This window comes from Schistocerca cancellata, chromosome 2, assembly GCF_023864275.1.
Source record: "Schistocerca cancellata isolate TAMUIC-IGC-003103 chromosome 2, iqSchCanc2.1, whole genome shotgun sequence".
Lineage (NCBI taxonomy): Eukaryota > Metazoa > Arthropoda > Insecta > Orthoptera > Acrididae > Schistocerca > Schistocerca cancellata.
In genome coordinates, this window is record NC_064627.1 from 40,452,601 (window position 1) to 40,466,525 (window position 13,925).

General features: G+C 44.2%; 1 pseudogene; it reads left to right on the forward strand.

Moving 5' to 3' along the window:
• The first annotated feature begins 273 nt into the window (after positions 1–273).
• On the forward strand, positions 274–448 carry LOC126163300 (U2 spliceosomal RNA; annotated as a pseudogene).
• The last annotated feature ends 13,477 nt before the right edge of the window (positions 449–13,925 follow it).

The following is a 13,925-nucleotide window of genomic DNA, read 5'->3' on the forward strand; positions in this document are numbered from 1 at the left end:
CAACTTACTAACTCAGGAAGAAGGCTTCACATTATCTTGCTAGAGACGAGTTGGCCCAGGTGTTCGTCCCGTGGTCTGGCTTGGAGACGAGGCAGAGTGAACTTCAGTCAACAGAGGTCGGTTTCAGAGACTACTGCTCTGCACTTCCCCTCTGAAGGCTGTCTGCGCTAAGCCACTGCAAGTTCCCAGCGCACCGTTTAGCACGAAGAATTCAACTCACTGTATGCAGATCTAAGAAGGGGTTGCTGCGAGTCTGCTCGGCCGCCGTGCGTGATTAGCCGAGTGGCCACGATCGAAGTGTAGTATCTGTTCCTATCAACTTAGTATCCGATACGTCCTGCATCGCAGGACCAGAATATTAAACTCGTCTTTGGCTCATGACGGAGTGCTAGGGGCTTGCTCCACCTCTTTCGAGAATTTATAATGCCGGCAGGATAGCTCAGCGTGTTCGGTTAGAGGGTTAGCTGCCCTCTGTAATAAAAAAGAAACTTCATGGTATAGTACTACAGTAACAGCCGCGCGGGATTAGCCGAGCGGTCTAGGGCGCTGCTGTCATGGACTCTGCGGCTGGTCTCGGCGGAGGTTCGAGTCCTCCATCGGGCCTGGGTGTGTGTGTTTGTCCTTAGGATAATTTAGGTTAAGTAGTGTGTAAGCTTAGGGACTGATGACCTTAGCAGTTAAGTCCCATAAGATTTTACACACAGTTGGACATTTGTCTGCTCGGACAATGTGAGAAAATTCATGCCTTTCACTCCAGATTTTTTTGATCAAATCCAAATGACTATTGCGCACAGCCGCGCTTCATTGCGAAGCGATCGACCAATCTCTTGCACGTTAAAATGTTTTCTGTAAGCCGAGAAAGAAAAATTGCCTCAGGGTTGCCCGTATTCACGTAAATAAATTAAAATTAAGGTTGTTCACTTTGGAAATTGGTGGGATTCCTCCCAAGCATGTAGAATTTTTCAAAAGTTGGAGTGCGTTATTTGGAGCCACTTGTGGTGGTGGCGTCAACTGGGCAGCTCGTGGTCGTGAGGTCGTCGGGGCAGCCATTTCCTGCCACCATCTCGGTAATGACTGGTGCTCCTCAGCACACGCCTCGAGAGTTCAGAGAACTAAGTGTCGCTCTTTTCTTGAAAGCATAATACGCTTTGTGAGCGACTCACATTTTGTCATATTTCACTACGTAACTTGTGCTGTCCTATTAGATGTAACTCTGGATTATTTCTGTACTGATTCACTTCGCATCTGCGATCTGCACAAATTTAACCAGTTAATCTGCATTTCTAATTTGTTTCTCTCATCGCGACAGCGTTCCGTTGCAACACAGTGGCCAAAGCCCCTCATCACTCAGTTTATATGCAAATATTGTGTTTGGTTAACTGCTGCATAACGACCATTGCACTCGATCGTCTAGCACGCTATTAATGATGCACGTAAAGTCGGATAGCTACCACTTTGCGAAGGAATGAAATATATAACGGTTACATTTCATCGGTCAGCAATTATACGAAATAATGAAAATCAGTTTTCTGTTAAACTTGAAGCCGTCAGATAGGTAACCACAGACACAGTCCCTTTGACTGTTTAGATGCCGGCCGCGGTGGTCTAGCGGTTCTGGCGCTGCATCCGGAACCGCGGGACTGCTACGGTCGCAGGTTCGAATCCTGCCTCGGGCATGGGTGTGTGTGATGTCCTTAGGTTAGTTAGGTTTAAGTAGTTCTAAGTTCTAGGGGACTTATGACCTAAGATGTTGAGTCCCGTAGTGCTCAGAGCCATTTTTGAACTGTTTATATGTGTCACTAAACACGTCCAGAGACGTAAACACACATGCACGAGCAACTCCTATTAGACAGAGGAGGTCCGACAGCCGATCAGTTCCAGTCATTCCACCAGAAATGATGTACACGGCTCGTGTTGTCTATAGTTCAGCCATGCCTAGACGGTCAGTACCGCTGTTCGATCGCGTCCGCATTGTTACTTTGTACCAGGAAGGACTCTCAACAAGGGAAGTATCCAGGCTTCTCGGAGTGAACCAAACCGATGTTGTTCGGACACAGAGGATATACAGAGAGACAGGAACTGTCGATAGCGTGCCTCGCTCAGGCCGCCCAAGGCCTACTTCTGCAGTGGATGACCGCCGCCTACGGATTATGCAGGAACCCTGACAGCAACGCCACTATGTTGAATAATGCTTTTCTTGCAGCTACAGGAAATCGTGTTACGACTCAAACTGTGCGCAATAGGCTGCATGATACGCAAATTCACTCCCGACGCCCGTGGCGAGGTCCATCTTTGCAACCACGACACCATGCAGCGCAGTATACATGGGCCCAACATGTCGAATGGACCGCTCAGGATTGGCATCACGTTCTCGTCACCAATGACTGTCGCATATACCTTCACCTAGACAATCATTGGAGACATGTTTGGAGGCAACCCACTCAGGGTGAACGCCTTAGACACATTGTCCAGCGAGTGCAGCAAGGTTGAGGTTTCCTGCTGTTTTGGGGTGACATTATGTTGGGCCGACGTACGCAGCTGGTGGTCATGGAAGGCGCCGTAACGACTGTACGATACGTGAATGCCATCCTCCGACTGATAGTGCAACCATATCTGCAGCATATAGGCGAGGCATTCGTCTTCGTGGACGACAATTCGCGCCCCCATCGTGCACTTCTTGTGAATGACTTCCTTCTGGATTACGACATCGCTCGACTAGGGTGGCCAGCATGTTCTCCAGACATAACCCTGTAAAGCATGCCTGGAATAGATTGAAATGGGCTGTTTATGGATGACGTGACCCACCGACCACTCAGAGGGATTTACGCTGAATCGCCGTTGAGGCCTGGGACAATCTGGACCAACAGTGTTTTGATGAACTTGTGGATAGTATGCCACGACGAATACAGGCCTGCATCAATGCAAGAGGACGTGCTACTGCGTATTAGAGGTACCGATGTGTACAGCAATCTGGACCACCACTGCTGAAGATCTCGTTGTATGGTGGTACAATATGCAATGTGTGGTTTTCTTGAGCAATAAAAATGGCGGAAATGATGTTTATTTTGATCTCTATACCAATTTTCTGTACAAGGTGCGGAACTCTCGGAACCGAGGTGATGCAAGCGTTTCTTTCACGTGTGTAGATTCTTACAAATAAGCAAAACTGCAACCATTCAGTGTCCGTAGTGCAGTTTATTAAGAGCAAATAGCGCCGCTACCTGTTTCTAACCGGCAGATTCATCAGACGGCTGTTTACCTACTTGCGACCGTAATATTCAAGTGTGTGTGTGTGTGTGTGTGTGTGTATGTGTGTGTGTGTGTGTGTGTGTTTTGCTTTACAATGTCTCCGTCTCCAAAGTTCAGTACTTACTCGAAAGCAGTCATCAGTGCTATAAAGATGAGCGGGATTCCACCACAACTTTCGCACTACTGTCCCTGACGGCGTACCCACACACTTTACTGCTGTAGAAAAGTAACATTACGGTTTAAGGTGCGGTCGCCGCCGACCAGTTCTAAGCTTGCATCGTACAAGGACACAACAGCAAAACATGGGATTGCTCCTGAAGAGAGAACTCCCCGCATTCACGTTAATGGATTTACGAAGAAAAAAGGGAATCTAAAACTGGACACGAATATGAAACCGTCTGGTCCAGAATGCGATGCCTTAACCCCTGCACCAGTTCGCCCTAATAACTTACTTTGACCGTCTTCTGTTGTTGCTTCTTGACTGTAACGGAGAGATCTTTTTAAATTAAACATACAGTTACACAAACATGAAGAGTGTCTCAAAGTTACCATAAGTCTATATTTTTCTTATTGAGAACACTGTAGTTATGCAGCGCCTCATAATTTAAAACAACAAAACACCGGAGGTATGGTCGGGTGGACTTCAGTGCTTGAAATTATGAAGGTGAAAAACACACCGGACTTGCATTCGAAAGGAACACAAGATTTCCGAAGCCCGAAAATAGATTTCACATGAGACCTATTTAGATTTTTATGGGATAGTGATCACAAGCAATTGGCAGTTTTCGGGGCCAAAAACCTCTTCTTTAGACATGTATGACTACTACGTCCATCAAAATTAACTGCTAGCGCTGCAGTATCCAGAAAGGTATCACTGACTGTTCTGTCTTACGAGTAACAACCGATGCATTAGGGTTTTGGATCAAAGTCTCATCACACATATTAACGGACACGTCTCGGATCATCTTATACTGGGCTCGACCACACCTTATGAGTGCTGTTTTTCTTCCTTGAACGATACTGCGTTAAGGGTGTCCTTGCTCTTCGCTTTTCCACAGCTATAAAAACAACTATGGACACGATGGAAGAAATATTTGGGTTTAATGTCCCAGCATCGACGAAGTAGGAGGTGGAGTAATATAGTAGACGGGCAAAGAAGAAGGAATAAAACGGTCTTGTCATTTGGGGACTGCCGGCCGCGGTGGTCTAGCGGTTCTGGCGCTGCAGTCCGGAACCGCGGGACTGCTACGGTCGCAGGTTCGAATCCTGCCTCGGGCATGGGTGTGTGTGATGTCCTTAGGTTAGTTAGGTTTAAGTAGTTCTAAGTTCTAGGGGACTTATGACCTAAGATGTTGAGTCCCATAGTGCTCAGAGCCATTTGGGGACTACATTCTGGGATAATTTTTAAACTGTATGGAAGGACAGAGATGTAAAGAACCATGACAATCACTTATGACGAACATAACACTAGCGAATCCTCCCCTATATCCTGAAGTGCATTATTTACATTTACACCATAGTAAGAGGAAATACTATACCAACAAAAGCAGCGGGAGAGAGTGAAACTGTGCATAGATCGTAAAAGTAAGTGCTTAGACTACAAGATTGTTTCTATGATGGCGGTGAAAATGTGCACAACTAAAATTTGGAATGACAAATAATGAAAGGAGTAAATAAAATGTGTCTTGCTGTCTTGTAGGCAATAATAAGTGTGATACCACCAAACACTTTCACAAAAAAAGAGTCCAACAGTAGTATAAGCAGTTAACTCTGAGAATTCTGCTCTGCATACAGATAGGGATTCGTTGCATAAATTAAGTCATGAAGGAAAACATTTGTAAGGTGCTCCGCAGGATTCCGGACGTCCTGAATGTCTTTAACTGTACCTCACCTGTATGACTTTGGCTCACTGTCAATAGCTGGAGCAACTATCATGTGGGTGCCGTCTGCTATCGGTAGATTGTACAACGACATACACAAGTGATTGTGAATCTGCTGTCACTGATTTTCACGGCGTTCCCAGTAACAGTTTATACGATTCATATGTTCACCATATGTGGCGATTTTCCTGCTCTTGGAGCTCCTTATTATTCATTCTGTGTGCAAAATGTCTCGTGCTCATTCGTAGATAGTGATGACGCTTCGAATAATAGGCACTTCCAGCTCGAGGAATCGGCCTCGTTCTGCCAACGGCATTTAACAAGACAGAAGCGGAGGGGAGAGTGTCTGGGGGGTAGTGCAGGTCAGGTAGGGTTACTTAAGCACTTCCGCTATACTGCAGTACGTGACTTCCCATTTCCAGTCACACAAACATAAACACGCACACATACTAGGTTCTTAGAGCAAGTGACTACGAAAGCTCTTAAGTCAGACTGCAAGGATTCTAGAGGTTTCCCTTGGTTGTAAGGTAAACGCTGGGATCTTCACACAATTGTTCCCAATAAGGCATTATATTTGACACAATTCCACGCTCGTTATATCGAGTAAAATGAAACGAAATATATAATGAGTCACACAGTCACCACTGCCAAGTTGTTTAGGCACTGAAGAGCACTTTCCATATACATCATTTATGGTTAATGAAACTAACACTTCACTTTTATTTCAGTCAATCTTCTGCTGAATCAGAATGGCAATATGACTAAACATCACTTAATCTCTTGACATGTTTAGAGAAGAGGAAGAGGTGCCTGTATTCCTCTAAATGAAACTGGTTCTACATTGGCTTCCAGTATTAATGTATTGTAATGCCACCACTTTTTTGGCATGGCATCGGAGTTGGCCAGATGAGTTACAACATGGGCTACCTGCTAACGTGGCTAGTGCTGCCTCTAAGGCATCAGGTGGACTACCACATGCTGGAATCCAGTGGAGGCACCAGAGGCATTACACCACTGGCATAACAGAAAGGCAGAGGCACTCGCCTGAGTGACGCACTTGCTTCATGTCTTGAACATGGTTATTATGACTTACATGACAGAATTCGATGTTACATCATCATCATCATCATCATCATTATTTAAGACATTATGCCATTCAGCGTTCAGTCTGGAGCATAGTCCCCCTTATAATATTCCTCCATGATCCCCTATTCAGTGCTAACATTAGTGCCTCTTCTGATGTTAAGCCTATTACTTCAAAATCATTCTTAACCGAATCCATGTACCTTCTCCTTGGTCTGCCGCGACTCCTCCTACCCTCTACTGCTGAACCCAGGAGTCTCTTGGGTAACCTTGCTTCTCCCATGCGTGTAACATGGCCCCACCATCTAAGCCTGTTCGCCCTGACTGCTACATCTATAGAGTTCATTCCCAGTTTTTCTTTGTTTTCCTCATTGTCGACACCCTCCTGCCATTGTTCCCATCCACTAGTACCTGCAATCATCCTAGCTACTTTCATATCCGTAACCTCCACCTTATTGATAAGGTAACCTGAATCCACCCAGCTTTCGCTCCCATACAACAAAGTTGGTCGAAAGATTGAACGGTGCACAGATAACTTAGTCTTGGTACTGATTTCCTTCTTGCAGAAGAGAGTAGATCGTACCTGAGCGCTCACTGCATTAACTTTGCTACAACTCGCTTCCAGTTCTTTCACTATGTTGCCATCCTGTGAGAATATGCATCCTAAGTACTTGAAACCGTCCACCTGTTCTAACTTTGTTCCTCCTATTTGACACTCAATCCGTTTATATCTCTTTCCCACTGACATTACTTTCGTTTTGGAGATGCTAATCTTTATACCATAGTCCTTACATTTCTGATCTAGCTCTGAAATATTACTTTGCAAACTTTCAATCGAATCTGCCATCACAACTAAGTCATCCGCATATGCGAGACTGCTTATTTTGTGTTCACATATTTTAATCTCACCCAGCCAGTCTACTGTTTTCAACATATGATCCATAAATAATATGAACAACAGTGGAGACAGGTTGCAGCCTTGTCTTACCCCTGAAACTACTCTGAACCATGAACTCAATTTACCGTCAACTCTAACTGCTGCCTGACTATCCATGGAAAGACCTTTAATTGCTTGCAAAAGTCTGCCTCCTATTCCATAATCTCGTAGAACAGACAATAACTTCCTCCTAGGAACCCGGTCATATGCCTTTTCTAGATCTATAAAGCATAGATACAATTCCCTGTTCCACTCATAACACTTCCCCATTATTTGCCGTAAGCTAAAGATCTGGTCCTGACAACCTCTAAGAGGCCTAAACCCTCACTGATTTTCATCCAATTGGTCCTCAACTAATACTCGCACTTTCCTTTCAACAATACCTGAGAAGATTTTACCCACAACGCTGATTAAAGAGATACCTCTGTAGTTGTTACAATCTTTTCTGTTTCCATGTTTAAAGATTGGTGTGATTACTGCTTTTGTCCAGTCTGATGGAACCTGTCCCGACTCCCAGGCCAGTGCTGCAGCAAAGGTATTGCAGTCTGTCTGCCAGACATCAGCCCCAGGGAGGGATCAATGATGGTCTATGAAGTTACATGGATCAACAAGCCACCATCTGCAGAGTCACCAATGCTAGTTGCAACCCTGCTGTTTGCTCCAAGTTTGATGCTGTGGACTTGGATCCCTCCAGCTGGCAGTTCATCTGGGGGCCTACTTCAGCCACTGCCAGCCTCCTATCTTTTGGGTCGAACATTCGAGCCCAGGACCAGGTAGCCACTCAGCTGGCATCACTTGTGCAGCCAAGATCTTTGCTCCCTGCTTCCACTTGTGTAGGTGTACATTGAAACTACTGTGAGCTGTCTACCGCAGGAGATTCGAGTCCTCCCTTAGGCATGGGTGTGAGTGTTGTCCTTAGTATTAAGTTAGCTTAATTAGTAGTCTAGGGACCAATGACCTCAGCAGTTTGGTCTGTTAGGAATTCACACACTCATTTTTCTTTGTGAGCTGTCTCACTGACTCTGCGACCATGGTGTGATTCAAAGCACCTCAGTGTGTCTCTTCTGCTGTAGTGTGCAGCCTTTGCATTGCAATGTGGGTAAACAGCTTGCCACCTGATGCCAGCATCTATGTGGTATCGTTGTCTTTATCACTCTACCAGCTGCATGATGCTGGTGATTTCAGCTCTTCATGGGCAACGTAATGCATATGTTGTGGGGATGTTGACTTTTCTGAGCATCATACTACATTTTTACAGGATAAGGAAAACAAAAGTGGCCCAGGTGAGTGGATATGATTGGAAGTGAATGTATGTATACAACCACACCCCGTGGCAAGCACACCAGGTGTACACACACCACGTGATACACCAGTCAGAGCATAATGTGGGCTGTGTTAGTATGAATGGAGCAGTGCAAAGGGGTTTGGAGCAGTGCAAAGGGGGCATAATGTGGGCTCTGTTAGTATGAATGGAGCAGTGCAAAGGGGATGATGGTACTCAAAGTGGAGCAGTGGGTGTTCATTGTGGAAAGTTATGTGTCAACAAAGTCGTGGAAACGGTGTGGTCAGTTGTTTGCTGGGAAATTAAATGGTGTCAAAGTGCGAGCAAAGAATGCCATGTATCGCTTAGTCCAAAGATTTGTCAGACAGTATCTGTTTTGTAAAAATCTAAAAACATTCCGAAATGTTCCCGTACACCAGAAAATGTGGCTGCAGTTCATCAGCAAATACTTCAGTCCTACCAAATCAACCTGACACCTGTCGTAAGAGACTGGTATATCACGTCAATCATATGGACGTATACACCACCTCTACCCTCACATGCATCCCTGGCGAGTGTCCGATGTTCATGCATTGAATCTAGCAGATTCCCTCAACGTCTTCAGTTTTGCGAGTGGCTGTTCACTGAGATAAAACAATGAATGGCTTGGTCATGAATCTGTTCTTGAATGTCTGATGAAGCCTGGTTTCGCCTGAGTGGTTATGTCAACAAAGGATGACAGGTTCTGGGTAACGGAGAATCTGCATAACTTCCAGAAAACTTCATTGTATAATCAGAAGGTTGGGGTTTGGAGAGCAGTGCCTCCACAGCACATTATTGGTCCCATCTTCTTTCATCAGATGCCGACTTTGGTGCATTACATTGCCAACATTTTGAAACCATTTGTGTCAGCACTAATTGAAGAGGAAAAGAACTACAGTAACTTCCAACAGGATGGAGCAACTGCCCATTCAGCCAGCAAACCTTGGAGCACAATATTCGCACCTGATAGAGACGTTTTCAGAGGTCAGTCTGTTCGTGGCCCTAGCTGGCCACCCAGGTCACCTGATCTGGCAGTGTGATTACTTCATGGCTGGGTCCCTGAAGTCTGTTTTGCAACAATCCTCACAACCTTCAACAACTGATGAGACTGCAGCAATTTCAGCAGTCCAGCTTCGATCTGCCTTCAGCCACTTGCTGAGCAGGACCCAAAGGGGCCAAGGGATGAATAGTGAACAGTTTCAACATCTGCTGTAGTCAAATTACTACTGTATTTCGTTTCCTCTGGGCCACTTATTTTCCCACTCTGTAGTTTATCAAGTAATAAATGAATGTATTAACACTGATGATTTCATGTTGACACATCAGATGACTACGAGGCATCTGCACGTCGCTTGACTGCTGCCCTACGCAGGATGGTGTACTTCTGGCTTGCTGGCAGTAACAACTCAGCTACACTATAGTGGCCATCCGCAACCAGCCATCTGAGTGCTTCAGATGCAGGGCAATGCAAAATGAATATAGCGATTACAAATGGCTGCAACTAATGCATACGAATACATAGATGGTCCGTCCCTATAGCGCAGTGGTCTGCATGTCTGCATGCAGTCTAGAGGACCCGTGTTCGCTCCTCGGCATTGTCAGAGATTTTTCCTTGGTGGGCGGACCGAAAGTACGTGCACTACGCCTTGTGATGTCAGCCAAGGAGCTATTTGAGTGGGCATCAGAGTCTTCAGAGTCTGTAAAGCCAACAACCCCACCCCTTCATACAACATCCGTTGACAACATTCGCAGAGGATGACAGATCTCGAGCGGTTTCGATTGGCTCATCAAGGTCAGCGCACAGACCTGTACCATTTGATGCACGTATAACATATCATTCATTACATCCTAACGTCCTTAACAGCGATGCTGCATAGTACTAAGTAACCAGCAGCGTTCTGTATATGCAGATAGTTCCCTAGATGACAGTGCAATAGTGATGTAATTTTCTACTTCATGATACTTTCCGTTTAAATACTTTCTATTTCACAATGTAAATTTTAAATAAACAACTTAATAGCATTACATAACAACTAAACGTGCATTAGGAACTGTGTCTCTGTGCCATTTAACTGACAAGCGACACTTCAGGGCAACCAGATAGACATACTTCACTACGTCATAACATCTTTGACACTTATCGATATGCTGCACGTTTCTAAATAACCGGCAGCTTCCTCTACATACGGACAGTTCTGTAGAGGGCAGTGCAGTAGCGATGTCATTGGCCTCTTACTGTACATTAATTTTCTTTTTAATATTTTATATTTTACAGTGTAAGATTACATAAGGAACTTAAGCTGATAAGATAATTCGATACCATAAGCAAACTGATAAAATAATGCAATACCATAAGCAAGCTGATAAAATAATTCGATACTATAAGCACGCTGATAACAAAAGCTGTGTGACAAGATAAAAACGTTGCTAAGTAACCAGTGGCGCTTAGACACACACTGTTCGGCAGAGGCCAGTGTACGTTATCGGCTCTGTTATTGTATCCTATTTTATGTTTTAATTTTTTGCATCAAAAAGATAATAGTGGATAATTTTATAGCCCATACTATAAATAAATATCGATTTTAAGTTAGTTGCACGCAGTGTGTTACTTTAGTGGATACAGTTGTAAGAAACGTATGTTGTTCATGAATAGGTAATTCAGATATTTATTTATTATACGTCTTATATCAAATAGTAAAAATAATACATAGCTTTGGTGCAGCATCAGTTGCCAACACTAGATTTCAATGTACAAATATATACAGATACGAAAGATTGCTCTTCAGCAGAAAGTCTATTCAAATGATATCGAGTCCCGGCCACTGTGGAAGATGTGGTGTCACCGCCAGACACCACACTTGCTAGGTGGTAGCTTTAAATCGGCCGCGGTCCATTAGTACATGTCGGACCCGCGTGTCGTCACTGTCAGTAATTGCAGACCGAGCGCCACCACACGGCAGGTCTAGAGAGACGTACTAGCACTCGCCCCAGTTGTACGACGACTTTGCTAGCGACTACACTGACTTTCTCTCATTTTCAGAGAAACAGTTAGAATAGCCTTCAGCTAAGTCCATGACTACGACCTAGCAAGGCTCCATTAACCATACTTAAAGTGTCTCATTTGTATCGTCAGGAGTGATGTACCACAAGGATGAATTAAAGTTAAGTATAACATCAGCTACGTACTTTTCTTTATAGCATTCATCACGTATCCTGTTTCAGACCTCACGCCAACCGGCGTGTGTGTACGCGTGCATTTCGGTTACCCGTCACTGTGGACTGGCTGTCTTGTCAGTCCACAACATAAGTCTGTAAACGTTATTCAACAAAATGGGGCTCTGTGCATGAATGTTCGAACTTAAGTACACTTGCCGTGGAAGCTCCGGAAAGTGGATGCGTGTATTTCATTGGCAACGATGTAATCGCTCGTGGTAGCGACCTCGTGCCGCAGTGGAGGCTGTGAGAACCGCGGCGCATACATGGCGGAGCGAGTATTTGAAATTGTGGCCGATACCGCAGTAACTGCAGTTTTTCGACATGTATTTACTAAGCTTCCATTCTATAGATTACGAATGACGTATGGAGACAACTAGGGGCGGAGTTTGCGCGGTTTAACCACACCACATTGCTGCTTCTCCTGCATTTGACACCATTTGGAGACTTCCGCAGTTCCTGCACCGTGGAGCATAATTTATATTTTATCAGAATATTCCTCTATATTTATAGTTCTCTGTATTTCAGAGTACCGTCTGAAGATAGTCCACCTTTGTATTGAATCCGGTCTCCAGTAAATGTGATTTGGGCGAGCCAGACTGTTTTTCTAAGTGCAACTGTGGAATTAATTTCTGTTTCCCAAAATGTTTTCGAAAGTACACGAAAGAATATTTGTACTTAAAAGCTATTTCAGAAAAAGTTTTCATAATTTATAAGTATTATATTTGACTACTCTTGGCCCTACAGACAAAGTGTAAGCAATAATCCATGTGGGCCGGCCAGTGTGGCCGAGCGGTTCTAGGCGCTTCAGTCTGGAACTGCGCGACCGCTACGGTCGCAGGTTCGAATCCTGCCTCGGGCATAGATGTATGTGACGTCCTTAGGTTAGTTAGGTTTAAGTAGTTCTAGGTTCTAGGGGACTGATGACCTCAGATGTTAAGTCCCATAGTGCTCAGAGCCATTTGAAACTTTTAATCCATGTGGGGTCGCGACACGACAGAATTAAGAGCGCGTACTTTGAGGCAAGAATACACATGCACAGAACCTTTCACGTAACCCCCTAAAACTAAATTCGTGAGTGGCAGATCCAGAGATCTAGATGACCATGAGTGGAACACAGCGAAGTAATGTCCAGTGGGACATATCCAGCTCGGGGGAAATCCATTTTTCTGAAAAATATAAAGTGTGTAATGCGTATCAAGCTTCGGCATCAGCCATTGTTCGATCATGTCAAGATCAAACTTGGTGGAAACAGTTCAAAACACGAAAATGAGGGCTACAATTTTTGTGCAGACGACGCACAGAAGACATTAAATTACGGTGAGTCACTTTGATATTCAGTTACACGTGATGTGATTCTGTATCCGACATTCGAATGTTACGGCGGTTGACATTGGTAGTTATGTGGAAGACTACCTCATCTCTGAAAATGGAACATCTAACAAATATTTCTACCTTCATGGCTTCCTGCATTGCCCAAGAATGATCCGGCTTCCGATTCACAACGCTTCCTTTGGAACTTTCTTTTACGTTCTCTGCAATTTTTATAGATGTTTACCGCCCATCCAAAATGTTACGAGATTGATTTTATTCCTGACGTATAAGCGACGTCAGCGCAGCGGTGGCAGTTTTAACTACAAATTGCAAACAACAGACGTGCATTTGCTTTATTATTATTCCAGTCACGGAACATAAATGCTTATAACTGTGGTTTTGACTATCTGTCAGTGAGGACCATTTTCAGATCTGAATAGATGCAGTCTGCCAGACATAGCTTGGTGTAATATATATAGATGTAATCATTAGCTACACAAGGTTCGTCGCAGAGTTATAACATTTGGCTACCAGAAGCATCGTTCTGACATAAATGTTGACACATTGGGAAATAGTCAGTTGTGGGCAGGCAGTGTTAAGTAGTGCACGTACAGCCGTAGTGTGTCAACTTTATTCTGTCAGAAATCACAGTGGACTAGCATTTCTAAATCAAGTTTTACTACCCCATCACCTCAGCCTTTAGGTAATTAACCTACATTAGCATGTAGATGCCCAATGATGCCTGAAAACTATCAGTTGTTACGCAAGACTTTTTTGTTAACGCTAAATTATGGTGCTACAGACTCCCAAAGAATAATGGAATAGTGACACATTAATTTAATTTTCCGACCAGGTAACATATGAATGTAATGAAAGTCAAAGTTACAATAAGTTCTATTGTTTATTATAAATCGTGACACAAAACGAGTGCATTAATTGCACTGAT